At 41.5% G+C, this 13,425-nt stretch overlaps 1 pseudogene; it reads left to right on the forward strand.

The window, feature by feature from the left end:
* Nucleotides 1-640: 640 nt before the first annotated feature.
* LOC131508050 (keratinocyte-associated protein 2-like) lies at nt 641-7,437 on the forward strand (annotated as a pseudogene).
* Nucleotides 7,438-13,425: the final 5,988 nt, after the last annotated feature.

A 13,425-nucleotide genomic window follows, 5' to 3' on the forward strand; every position in this document is an offset into this window, starting at 1 on the left:
CTCACCACAGCTTTTTAACACAGGTCTGAGGAAGAGACATGCTTCTCTTCACCTTCCTGCTCCCAACACAACTTCCCCTTGGCCAATTTAGATACTGCCAATGAATGCAAACACCTGGTGGGGGCACAGAGACTAGCCCAGTTCTAAATTCCAATCCAGGCTTAAATCAGTTTACCTAGGAAGTCTTGAGTAAGGAGTTGTTATAAGGAGGATTCCTCTCTACTCTGAAGACAATTTAATTCAGTTTGATACCCACTTACACTGGTCCTTATGCAAGCACAACATCTCCAGTCCTGTTAAGTTTATCAGAATCTATACTTCAGTTGGCTCATGAAGGGTTTTGGTAACAGTCCATCACCAGCCTAACTGGAGTGGAATTCAACACTAAGAGGTAGTTTCTCCCACAATGAAGAAACTCTGGTATGCATTTTGGAGGTGGGGGGTGGGGGGCTGTGGTGGTGGTAATGAGTGAGGCTCTGGCTAGGTATTAAATGCTTAAGTACTTATTCTCTTTATGATATCACTAACTCCATTGGAAAATACTCAAAAAGTAAGAGCTACATGTGGTATTTTTCCAGTTTCCTCTACTTAGAACAGCCATGAGTTAGTAAACTAAGCTTTAGACTGTGTGCTTTTAGACATGGCCCTGAAGATTCCAGGACAAAGTTTGCCAACAATAATCAAAATGATTGCTAGGGGTGTGGAAGATGGTCATATTGCTGATGTAGAATGGTATAAACACAAAGGCAATCATTCTGACAAAGTCCAAGTAAATAGTTTAAATGGTTCCAATGTTCTGATTCCTGGGAATTTCCCTCTTGAAAGTTTTGAACTCAACTGGCAGCAATAGTGAAACTACTTTCTACACAAGTCAGCTTGGACCAACATCTAAAACATGGGAAGTGAAGTTTAAGAGGGACAGTAGGCCCCCCAATGTTACCTTTTATCTATTCCCACGGGATAGCCACTAGCCACCGAGCACTTGAAAGGAGTCTGAATGGAGATGTGCTGTAAGTTTAAAATGCATAGCAACTACAAGTACCAAAATATAAGCCCTTTAGTTTTTGTATTACATGTTGAAATCGATTGTCTATGGGGTTAAAACTGAGTTTCATTTAATGGGGTCATTAGTATTATAGTATGTGGTTTGTACTTGTGTTTCACATGTGTCTCAGACAGCACCATTCTAGTGTCTTTATAAAGAACTTATAAGAGACTATGTGCCAACAACCTTGTCATCTAGAAGCTTTCCACAAATGCTACTTCAGAAGTTGAGGGTTCTCTGGGATGAGAACTTGATTTCAGAGAATTAGACAAGATCACAAGATTGTTCTGTTTATACCACATCCCATCTACCTGGGAATTCCTAAACCTCAGACATGAGAACAAAAATGTTACATCATCAGTTATCTTTAGACAGTGATTGCTTGTCCTTTAGTTGATCACACCTAGTGTAAACATCCCTCAAAGAATTCTCTACTGCTTCTAGAAACCTCACCAGCAGTAGCACACAGACCAAAAGCCATCCTGGGCTTTTCCAAGCTTCCCCTTCCACTCAAAACCTGGCCTTGCTTCCACCCAGGCCATCCCACTGGGGAAGTGAGACCCTTCCTGCTACTGCAGTGAAGCTTCATTCCCTTCACTCCATCCTTAGGTTCTTCAGAAGCCCTTTCTATCACGCAGTTGAGGAAGATTGTGCCTGGATTCCATAGCAGATTTTAAACAAGCCTTTATGGTTTTTTCTGCAAGGGAAATTTAGGCCAAAAGAGAAGTCTACTCAACACTTTTCAAAGTTACTTCGGAGAGTAACAGCCAGATATGAAATTCATTTGACTCCCAGCCAGCCTCCCCCTCACGCTTTTCTGTGGAGAGTTGTTGCAGTTAAGCACCTTCGGCCACAGCTAGGTGTTTGTGTTCCTTCCTAAGCTGTGCTGTACGTTCCTAAGAGGGCAAGGCCTCCTTTCAGAGTGTGCTCAGCACAGGGCTGTTGAATCTAGTTGCCTTCAGACCAGCCTCACATTAACACAAGCTTCAGAGAAGAGTTATTTGCTCCCAGCCAGTCGCTTGCTGTAGTCACCAGTCTCCTGGACCATGGCTCAGGTTTGGGAGGTGGGGGAAGGGAAAACTGACCTGGATCACCTCTGGCCACCACAGCTCCCACCCACAGGCTTCTACAGGATTTTTCCCCTGGAGAAAAAAATGTCAGCCTTTGGAGTTAAACAGAATCAGGTCTGTGAAAGGACTATTACGTAACCAAACTGCTTTATGCCTCAAAGGATTCAGAACCATAGTGAAGGTTGAAGCTTCCCAGTGAGCCTTTTCTCCAATTCCATCTCCATTTCATGCAAGACCTCAGACTTGACAACACTGGAACAGATATAACAGAAGCCAAAGACCCAGGGTGAGTTCATTTCTACTTAAACTTAAGTTTGCTGTAGAGGAAATGAAATGAGGCCTAAAGATATGGAGTTTCCCTAGAAGCACTGGGAGAATTGAGAAGTTAATGCTGTAATCACAGCTGCAAGCTTGAAGTGTCTTCCTGAATGAGGACTTTTTTTCCTTTTAAAACTAATGCGTCAGTATTTTTTCTTCAACAAGCTTAAGTATATTTTAAACACTTTCAAATTATGTTCCCTAGTACCTTGAATATTCTCTGGGGCAGTAGGCTGATAAAAGTGTACATTTCTCCCCTGTTCCTAGAGCAGGTTTTTTGTTATGTATCAAGATTGCACACACACAAAGGTCCAAAAGCTACTGGCTTGAGTTAGGATAGCCAAACCACGGGAATCTACCCCAAAAACCAAGAGCACACTTTACACACTATGTTAAACAATTTGACAAATTATATTTTTTTTTTTTTTAATGTTTTTTATTTATTTTTGGGACAGACAGAGACAGAGCATGAACGGGGGAGGGGCAGAGAGAGAGGGAGACAGAATCGGAAACAGGCTCCAGGCTCCGAGCCATCAGCCCAGAGCCTGACGCGGGGCTCGAACTCACAGACCGCGAGATCGTGACCTGGCTGAAGTCGGCCGCTTAACCGACTGCGCCACCCAGGCGCCCCGACAAATTATATTTTTTAAAAAAGGATAGCCAATAATGCATCAGCCACATGTAAGATTTATGGGGGGGGGGGGGGGGCTCTTGATATTCAGAGTGCTGCCTTTAACAACAACCCTTCTGAGAAACAGCTTCTCTCCGAGGCACACATTTCAGTTTACTTGGTTACAATTTCTATCATTGAATTCTCACCTTTAATAGTTTTCCTACTCTTCTTGCTTAGTTCTAGTCTGAGTGGTTGATTACAATTAGGATAATGATAATGGTCTGACTACAGACACTAAGATTTAGTGCTAAGAAATAAACTAAGCAAACAACCAATTTCCTGGGAAGGTAGCACTGAACTCTGGTGTGAAGCAGCTCTGGGTAACCACTGAATACTAAGCAGAAACCCAAGTAATGAGTTGAACGCAAAATCGTCTTGCCACAGCTGAAGAATTTCTATTAATGCCACCCTAAGGGTTTGGCGGGGTTGGAGTTACGAAGAGCTAAATCCCAGACAAGTTTCAAGAAAAAACTTAAGAGGTTTGGGTTGAACAGAGCCCAGTGGCCAGAAAGCAGACAGAATGCACATCAGGCCACAGCTCAGAGGTAACCACACAGATAAAAAGGTCCTAGAGCATGGCCAAATTCCCAGTGGCAGAGAACCCTGCACTGCTCCAGGTTTTGTTCTAGAAGTTTGACATTTAAGAAGCTTGGTGTTATTGAACCCCTTCTCCCCGCTCTTCAATTATGGTCTTACAAGAGTGACTACTAACCCTTCATCATACCCTAGTTTGATATCTAGAGCCAAGTGGCTCCAGAAGCCTATGCAGTAACACCAACATACAGACACCAGTTTTATAGGGCCCACCTGCAGTGGAGTCCTTTAAATAGGCAAACAGTAGGTGTTGTTTTGGTCTGCATTTTTAAGGGAGAAAAGCAAAGCTTTTCAGGGTCTCCAGTTAGTTTTCTACTGGGAAGTCAGCATTTTGTCCAGTAGTACACTGAAGTATTTTGTAGATTTGAAGTTGTGTACATGGTTTGCTTTTCATTTTTTCCTTTCACTTTTATATTTAATGAAGTTTACAGAAATGGAAAGGGGACTGGTAGACAAAATATACCATGCTGTTCATCTTAGAATTCACCTAAGTTTAACTGAATTCTTCATTGCCAGTTAAGTCACCAGTATACCAGTTTCTGGAATTATTGGAAGCAGAGAAATTTTGCCATCAGTAAAGACATGATTACAGGTGAGAATGCTACAGGAGGAGTAACGAGAATATTGGTTTTCAGTGTTAGGCAGCCATGAAGAAGCAAAGCCATTAATTGCGATCCCTGGGCCTCATCCTGCTGGAGCACTCCCTCCCCTTATCCCAGTTCTAGTTATAACCGTCAGTTAGCAAGCAGCAGCATCTTCTGGAAAAGCTGGGACTCAGGACCCCAGATCTCATCGGTCAAGTGATTCTGCGTCAAGCAAATTGCCAACCCCAGAACTATACGTGTCTTGAGCACATTGTCTACAAGGCAAGATCTTTGCTCTTCTTGAGCCCGGCTTTCCTTCACAAGTACATTATCAAAATTAATTCCCCACTGATAGGGGTGAGGGTAGACAAAGTTGTGTATCCTACTTTATTTTTCCAGATTTTTCTTAAAGCAGGTAGACCTAGGTATAGTTTAGATATAGTGCGATTTTTTACGAGACCACTTTGTTATACAGGTGACACACTACGATTTGCTAGGTAGCACTTGGGAAATCATCATAGTCCGGATGGTCACGTAGGATGCTCTTGATCAGTTTGTTACAAAGATGCCACATTATCGACTTCCTTTGTGACATTTTGTTAATAAGCTCAAGGAAACTTCAATCCTCATGGTGCTTTGGGTAACCATCTAAGTCAAATTTCTTTACTATTCCAACTGCAAAAGCTCCTATCCGTTCCTCATCAGAAAAGTGATCTCAGGTGAGCAATTCTGACATTAAATGAAGAGTTCAGGGAGAGGTAATACATTTCCCCCCTCCAGCTCCACATACAAGTAGGTAAGTTTCAGCCCACAGGTTTTGTATCATTTTCAGGTCAGACAAGGGCTTGCAAAATGAATGTGGTTAAAACTTAACTCCCTGGTAAGAGGGCTCAAAAGCCACATGTGCTAGAAGTTCGCTTTAGTTCTTCACCAACTTGTCACTAAAGACAATTCCTTCCCCCAAAGAAATGTAATTCCAAAGTATTCTACATTTTTCTCCCACGGTTTCCACCCAAGCCAATCTAACTTTTAGTCTCTTAACGCAGGGAGGAGGTGGTTTGTCCTCACTTTTTGCCATTAGTCTAGACAGGAGTTTCCAATAAAGACTTTAGGACTCCAACTGAACGCTAGAAAAAAAAAAAAAAAGTAGGAAATTTTTGTGAGGAAAGCTAGATTACTGAATCTGCTTTGAGCATAGAAGCTCTAAACTTCTGTCCTTTTAAGGCTTATACAACTGAAGTTAGTTGGCAGAGTGATTTGATCAACCATCTTCTAAGTGGGAGGTTAAACACAAGTCAGTTAAAAGCAGGTGACTTCTCAGCGAGGTTTGAGCACAAGGCAAGAAAACTCAAAGTTCAAGGTTCAATGTGGTTTTTTTTGTATTTATTAATGTTTAAGGGAGAAAGACAGAGTGCAAGCAGGGGAGGGGCAGAGAGAGAGAGAGAGAGAGAGAGAGAGAGGGAGACAGAATCCGAAGCAGGCTCCAGGCTGTCAGCACAGAGCCCGACGCTGGGCTCAAACTCACAACCTGGGAGATTATGACCTGAGCTGAAGTCAGATGCTTAACTAAGCCACCCAGGAGCCCCAAAGTTTAAGAACCGCCCCTCCCCCCCCGGACTCCCAATAACTATAAAAGTTTCTCCTCTATCGGTCTTTCGAGGAAGACATGACTGATAAAGTGACTTCAGGAAGCGGCCATAACATCCTACATAACATAACAGAGATACTTTCGGTCTGCAAATGACTGCTTTCGAGTTCCTCGATCTGTTTGCTTAGATACCCATCTTTTTCTTCATTCTCCTTTCACTTCCAAAGTAAGCTACCCAAAATTTCCCTTGAGATCCAACGAGAAGTTTGGTTCTTTCCACCCACCCCCTCCTAAACCCTCAGAGAACCCCCTCAGCTGCTAGTACGCCTGTAAAACCGCGAACTACTTCACTCAGGGACCCGCACACCGCAACCCCGCAGCAGCACGGCAAGCAGCTGCAGCCGCCAGCCAGCCTCCTTTTTATACTCAAAGCCCCGCCTTCTTCTTGGGTGCGGACCAATGAGAACACCGAGGAGCCGGTCTACAATTGGTCCGTGATTTCCGGCTGGTGAAAAAAAATAGCCTTCCAAATACCCGGTTGCCAGAGCCTCAAGCTTTAGGCTTCTCACTTTAAAAAGGCAGTGCTCTCCCTCTGCTTTTTTTCCTGCCTGGTAAAGGTCACTGAGTTGTTGGAGACATTGTGAGGGACTACTTTAGAGTCATCTTCCAAAAGTGGCTGAATCAACTACCCCTCTAGCACTTAGTCTTAACGTGAAAGATTTTGTGAGCCTTAAGGAGACTCAAAAGGAGAACCCTGAGGGGCCGACGCATGCGTAGAGCAAAGGCTCAGGTAGGCTACCTTATTTCTTGGCCTGAGGCATCCATTGGGCCCAAGGGTAAGATGCAGGTGCCTCTCTGGCACTCTCCTCCCTCATGTACTTGCTACTCTTCACCAGGATGCAGATGGTAGCCACCAGCTTGTCTGCAGCGAGTAGCTCGCCATTCACGGGGACTGCTGGGCTTTGGCCTTTTTGTCTTCTCTCTGACCGCTTTCAATGATCTGGAGAATCTTGTCTTTGGCAAAGGATTCCAAGCAAAGATCTTCCATGAGATTCTTCTCTGCCTCCCGTTGGCTCTTTTTGCATCCGGCCTCACCCACCGAGTCTGCCTCACCACCTGATTCACATTCTCCATGGTTGGCCTATGCTACATCAACAAGGCCTCCTTCACTCTGTATCAGGCAGCAGTCCCAGGCCTCACACCAGCCAAAGTCACAGGGAAGGGCAAAAAGCGAAACTGACCCCGAATGTCCAATAAGGTTGATTCTTTGTTTAAAACAAAGCAAAGCAAAAGGAAATATGAGTAGCTTTTTGGTCAGACACTGGTGTTAGAGTCAAACATCCTTACCCTCAGACAGTGCTAATGATCTTCATGCTCACCTGTGTGTGTCATTCATTTATTTTTTTCATTTACAGCTATCATTAAAGCCTATGATTCAGAGGAAGCAAGAAGTGACCTAGTGGGAATGGGTTTTGTCTGTGTTTTTCAGAATCCTCAGGATACACATGTTTCTGAAAAGCTCATTCGTTTGTAAATTTGGGGGTAAAAAGTACTATGTTTAGACACTAACAATCCAACTGATATAAATAAGTGATTTAATTAATAGAGGAAGAGAGGCAAAACTTCCTTACAGAATAATTTGAAATGATATATGTCCCTGCTCCCCAGTCCAAGAGGTGGAGTTTAATTCCCCTCCCTTTGAGTGTGGGCTGGGCTTAGTGACTCAGGTATCTATAGAACAGAGTAGAGAAAGGGAAAAAAAATAATAATTTTACATACACCTGAAACTAATATTATACCGTATGTTAACTAACTGTAATTTAAACTAAAACGTAAACAATTTTACAGTGAAGAAACCTGACAAACACGACCTTAACCAAGTGATCCAGGTTAACATCACCAGCGGTAAGTCATGTTGCTATTAAGTACCTTTTGGTATAATGAGAAGAGCACTCCATCCCCATGATATTCCTCTTCAAAACCCATAACCCCAATATAATCATGGGAAAAACATCAGACAAAACCAAATGGAGGGACATCCTATAAAATCCTGACCAGCACTCTTTAAAACAGTCAATCAAGGCCATGAAAAATAAGGAAACACTGAGAAACTGTCACAGACCAGAAGAGACTAAGGGGATATCACATGGAATCCTGAAACAGAAAAATATATTAATAGAAAATTTGATGAAATCCAAAATGTTTGGAGTTTAGTTCATTATACATATGTGTGTGTGTGTGTGTGTGTATATGTATATATATATATATGTATATGTATATGTATATGTATATGTATATGTATATGTATATGTATATATATGTTGTGCTTTGCCCTCAGCTTGCCTTTGGCTCCCACATCATTCCCCGCTGAACCATTTTGACTATATATATATATATATATATATATATATGGTGTTGATCTTTCAGTTTTGGCAAATGTACCATGATTATATAAAATGTTAACATTAGGGGAAACTGGGTAAAGGGAATAGGGAGCTTTCTTTACAGTCCCTGCAACTGTTATATAAATCTAAAAGTATTTATAAATAAAACATTTGAGATGTCTAGGAGTGAAGAGCACCCCCTTGGACCGCCCACTTCAGATTTCCCCATGGTGTCCCAGGACGCTATTGGAAATACTGGTTATTTTACCAAGGCTTTAACTAGAATGTCATGTGAGAGTGACATGCATAGACTCCAATATGACCAGACAGCTTTAAGGAACTAAGGTTGACTTTATGAAGCTTGGAACCAATAGAGGCCCTTGGAAATGTTGGCCTGATACTTTGGTAACAGGGTTCCCAGCAGCCTTACCAGGTGAGTAAAGAATGTCATTTCCTGGCAGGTGCAGGAACCTCAGGATATCTTGGGGACCTCATGAAGAGGAATTCGCCCAAATCTACAGGTATTGTAGACATGTCTGATGGCAAGTATTTGGCTTGACTTCTGGCTTGGAGAGTCTACTAAACGTTCAATCTAGATTCCTTATGAAAAGTTACAGCAAAGCAAATTTAAAAGATCTATATGTTCAATTGCTATTCTTGCTGAGCTTGTATAAATAATTAAGCCAAGCTTGTTAAAACTGGACTTGTTTTACGAGATGAATTAGTCTTGATTTGGCTACCTCTGGAAATGAGGGTAATTACAGAGAAAAATTATGTTTCAATAACTCATCTCTGTAGATGTTAAATTTTAATACTATTTAGATCCTAATTTTTCTGGTTTCCTCAAACATTTGGCTGTGGCTCTCCAAACTAAGGTTTGCAATCTTCTTCCAAAAAGCCTTTTCTTCCTGTAAACCTATCAATAGGTAAAGACTATAGTGCTTTACTCATAAATTTCTAAATGGATATGCAAACCATATCTTCCCTAAACCTGATCTGACAGTTACTGAAACTCATCCCATATAAACCCAGGAAACATGGTTTATTTAAAGAATTGAAATCCTAATACAGCCGAGGATTTAACCCCAAAATGGAAGGGCTCCTACCAGGTCATATTATGTCCCACTGCAGTAAAATTAGAGGACATTCTCCATGGGCTCCTATATCAATAATTAAACTGTACCTTCCTCACAAGAATATAGTATGCCAGCTGACAGGCCTTCTTATTCCTGTGAACCTGTGGAAGACCCCAAATTTATCTTCAAATGACAGTGAAGGACTTGAGGAAAATTTGATTAACTATCAAAGGCTGTTTTTATTGGGCTTTTTCCAATAATATTAACCATATTTTGTTGTCTTTTCCAGTGTCTCCCTGTATGTTGCCAAGACTCCTTCACTGCCATAATTTCCAGCTGATAGATAATCCTTTCTATTCAAGGAGGTTCAATTTATAGTTATCTACCTTGGGCTGGCTGCCTCTGCTTTTGGTAACTCCTATATATAAATTCCCCAACTGATGAATATTGACTCAAAGGTAGGAACATCTCTATGCCCCTACTCAGCAGGAAGAAACTATAGAAGATGAGATACTCTGCCTTCAGCAACTTTAAAGATTTAAAGGTCAAAATGGTTCAGGGGGGAAATGATGTGGGAGCCAAAGGCAAGCTGAGGGCAAAGCACAAGCTAACACCCCCGCCCCAGGTGGGATATGTCTGACATTCCACAGGCACTCCTGGCTGCCCAAGAACAAAGGAAAGGAAAAAACCAATGGTTAACTGATAGAGATCACAGTTATGCAGAACATGAGTCTCCATCAGTTTACAAATGCCTTAGTAAATTATAAAAAAAAAAAGGGGGGGGGGCAATCTTATCAGTAACCTTTCTCCAGAAACCTATAGACTCAGTTTCCTGGAGCCCCAAGATCACCCTCCCCTCTACAGTGATGTGAGGAACAAAGACAAGAAGGAAATGGTAGGTAAAATTAAATTTCCTTATAACCTGCAGCCCATTGACAAATACTTGAGACTGGCAGAGTATAACATTTCTCTAGGAACTCCCTGCTGTCTTGATGTTAATACCTGGCTAGAGGAAAAAAACAATCCTAGCTTGACAATAGCTAGGCCCCCAGTGTCTCTGGAGTCTTCTTTAGCATATGAAAGTCATGTTGGAAAACTCCCTTTTGCCTTTACCTCCCCCAACTCAAGAGTATATAATCAGTCCTCACAATCTCAGTGCCCATCTTTCTGCCCACAGGTCCTGTCTCTGTGCTTTAACAGAATCACCTTTTTGCACACACACAACAAAAATTAAATAAAATTTAAAAATAAAACATTTATTTGAAGGAAAAAATTAGAAAAAGAAACCCACAGGAATTTTAAAGATAAAATACAAGTCTTCAAAATCTTATGCCTATAGCAAGCTGCTTTAAACTATACCTCCTCCAGACTTGGTATACGCACTTTTCCATTTTTAGAGGTAATTTAGAGCAAAAGTTTGAAAAGTGGTGTGTTTAGCTAGATGAATCCCAAAGCTGTTTGGAGGATGGGATAAGGCCAGAGGCTAAGAGGCCAGCTGGAATTGAGCTAGGGTATAACAAAGCAAGAAGTCTAAGGCAACAAGCCAATGGACAAGTAGGAACAAATTGACTTTTTTATTTCTGTGATTGCTACCAGTGCTTTCTGGGAATTTGCTAATTCCAGTCATCCATTTTCATCTTGAGTGTTCATGTATCTATAGTCAGGAGAGAGAAAATTCTCTCCTGAGGCAGTCAGTAGCATCAAAATTGCCAAATATGCTTGCAAAGTATGTGTTTTTAAAAAACAACACCTAAAAGCCAAAAAACAAAGCACATTACCTACTATGGGAGATACAGTAAGTAGTAAAGAACATGGACTATAAAGGGGGACAGACCTGTGTTTAATTCTCCACTAGATTTACCTCTGATTACTAGCTCTATGTTCTCACACTAGTTAACCTCTGTAAGCTTCAGCACCTCATCTGTGAAATGAGAATAAAGAATGCTTACTCATAAGATTATTGTGAGGGTTGATTAATAACATGTATAAAAAGCATCTAGAATAGTTCATGGCATATACACAGCACTTACTATTACCTAGGTATGTTCTACATCCAATCTGTATTGACTCATTTCATCCTCACAACAATCCTGTCATTCATCTTTATGTTCCAAATGGAGAATCTGAGCCACAAGACAATGAATAATTGGCCCAAGGCAACATAGCATATAAGCGATGGAGCTTGATTCCAACCCAAACAGTCTGGCTCTAGAATCTTTGCTTTTAGCCAGAACACTGCACTGCCTCTTCTGTTATCAGAAAGGAAGCAAGAAGAAAGGGGACATGGCATGCTGAGAGGTCCAAAAACAGGTACCTTGATAGGAGGGAAATGGTCAGCTCTACCATGGTACTACAAATATATAAATAATGCAGGTATAAATTGGGAATGATATCAAACTCATGTCTAAAAGCCAATTGGAGTGGTAGCACTTGCTTCTGCAGGCCCAAAAGTCAGTGAGAACATTCCTTTATAAGTCATGTAATAACACTGTAAAAGTAAAGTTTACCAAATTAGAGACATGCCCTCCCCACATGCTTATCCCAGCATTTTCTCAGTTGATTTCCTGGACAGAAAGCTCAAATACCAGACAGTCCAATTCAAAACTAGACCCGTGACAATCCTCACTGTAGAGGAGCCAGCCAACATTCCACACTTAATCATCTTTCTTCAAGGTGAAAGCCAACCCAAGCCTGAGGCAACATTCTTGAAGGCTTCTACTGCTTCCCAGCCTAAGTAGAGGGCAACCACAAAAGTGAAGGCCCAACTTGGACTCCTAATTTGACAACCCCATCTCTAATTTACTGTTCAAATGTTACCATCCTTTGAGTCCTTACTCTGAGCTGGATGGCCTATACTTTGACTCATTTAATTCACCCTTGACACCCATGAGATTAATATTGACATTACCATTTATGAATGAGAAAATTCAGGTTCAGGGGGATTAAACAACTTTCCCTAAGTTACACAGCTAGTGAGAGTCAGAGCCAGGATTTAAACCTCAGTTGTTCAAATTCCAAGGCCCTGCTCTTCAGCACTAAGATATACAGTTGAGGTTGTCAAGAAAGTGTATTTGAAGGGCAAAGCCAGTAACAACTTGTCATGGCCTTATTATCCCTTTTTCCAATGAAAGATCCCTAACACCCACAAAAAAATAGAAAAATGTTCTTTCTGCCACAGGAGCCATCCATAGGGACAGGCACAGAGAGAAGAGGTGCAGGAAAAGTACTCCAATTTTTTTTTCAACAGCTTTATTTCAATTGTTACTTTTGAACCAAGGCAAACTGCTAGACTCCAAATCCTACTCAACCTTTTTGTCTCCTTTGCCTCCACCAAAACCTGAATTGGTGAAAGAGGAAACGGAGGAGAAAAAGGGTTTGTGCAAAGAACAATTCCAGTTTCAGTTTTCCTAACTCATTCTAAACTGGACTAATTCCAATAGGTTGTTCACTAGAACTAATTGCTGCTCTCAGTGCATTCTGATGCCTGCTTGGATCCTGTGCCTATTCTTTGAAGAACAAAGGTAGCCAGGGAACAGGTGGTGGAAGGCGGCCACCATCCCTACAAGCACAGAAGAAAGAACTCTCTGTGTTGGTGGCCTGCCCTTTGGAAGCTGGATTTGTTGCTCTGTAACTCATTGTATGGAGCTGATGGTGTTACATATACAGATATATCATAGTATTTATTTGATCTTTTACAGCATCCATGTGATATTGAACTTCAGAAGCCTAATTTAGAATATAAACAGACCTAGAACTTTCCAGTTCCTTTTCATGCCTATATTTCTATGTCCCCTGTTTGAAATGAGAAAGCAGCTGCCCATGTAATAAAAAGCCTACCTATATAGACTTTCTCATGAGTCCACCTATGGCAGCATCCATTCGTCTACTACTGTAGCTTAAGCCCTTAGTTCTCACCTATTCCTTTTCTCTACCCTTCCTACTGTGTTCACTATTTGCAAGGTCCCACCTTCTAGACCATTCTCCACACTATATCCAGAGAGGTCTTTCTAGGACAAAACCCTTCTCTGGCTCCACATCATGATTGGGATAAAGACAAATTCTTTCCACAGTAAAAAACAAAAACAAAACAAAA

The sequence above is a fragment of the Neofelis nebulosa genome, chromosome 3, assembly GCF_028018385.1.
Source record: "Neofelis nebulosa isolate mNeoNeb1 chromosome 3, mNeoNeb1.pri, whole genome shotgun sequence".
Classification (NCBI taxonomy): domain Eukaryota; kingdom Metazoa; phylum Chordata; class Mammalia; order Carnivora; family Felidae; genus Neofelis; species Neofelis nebulosa.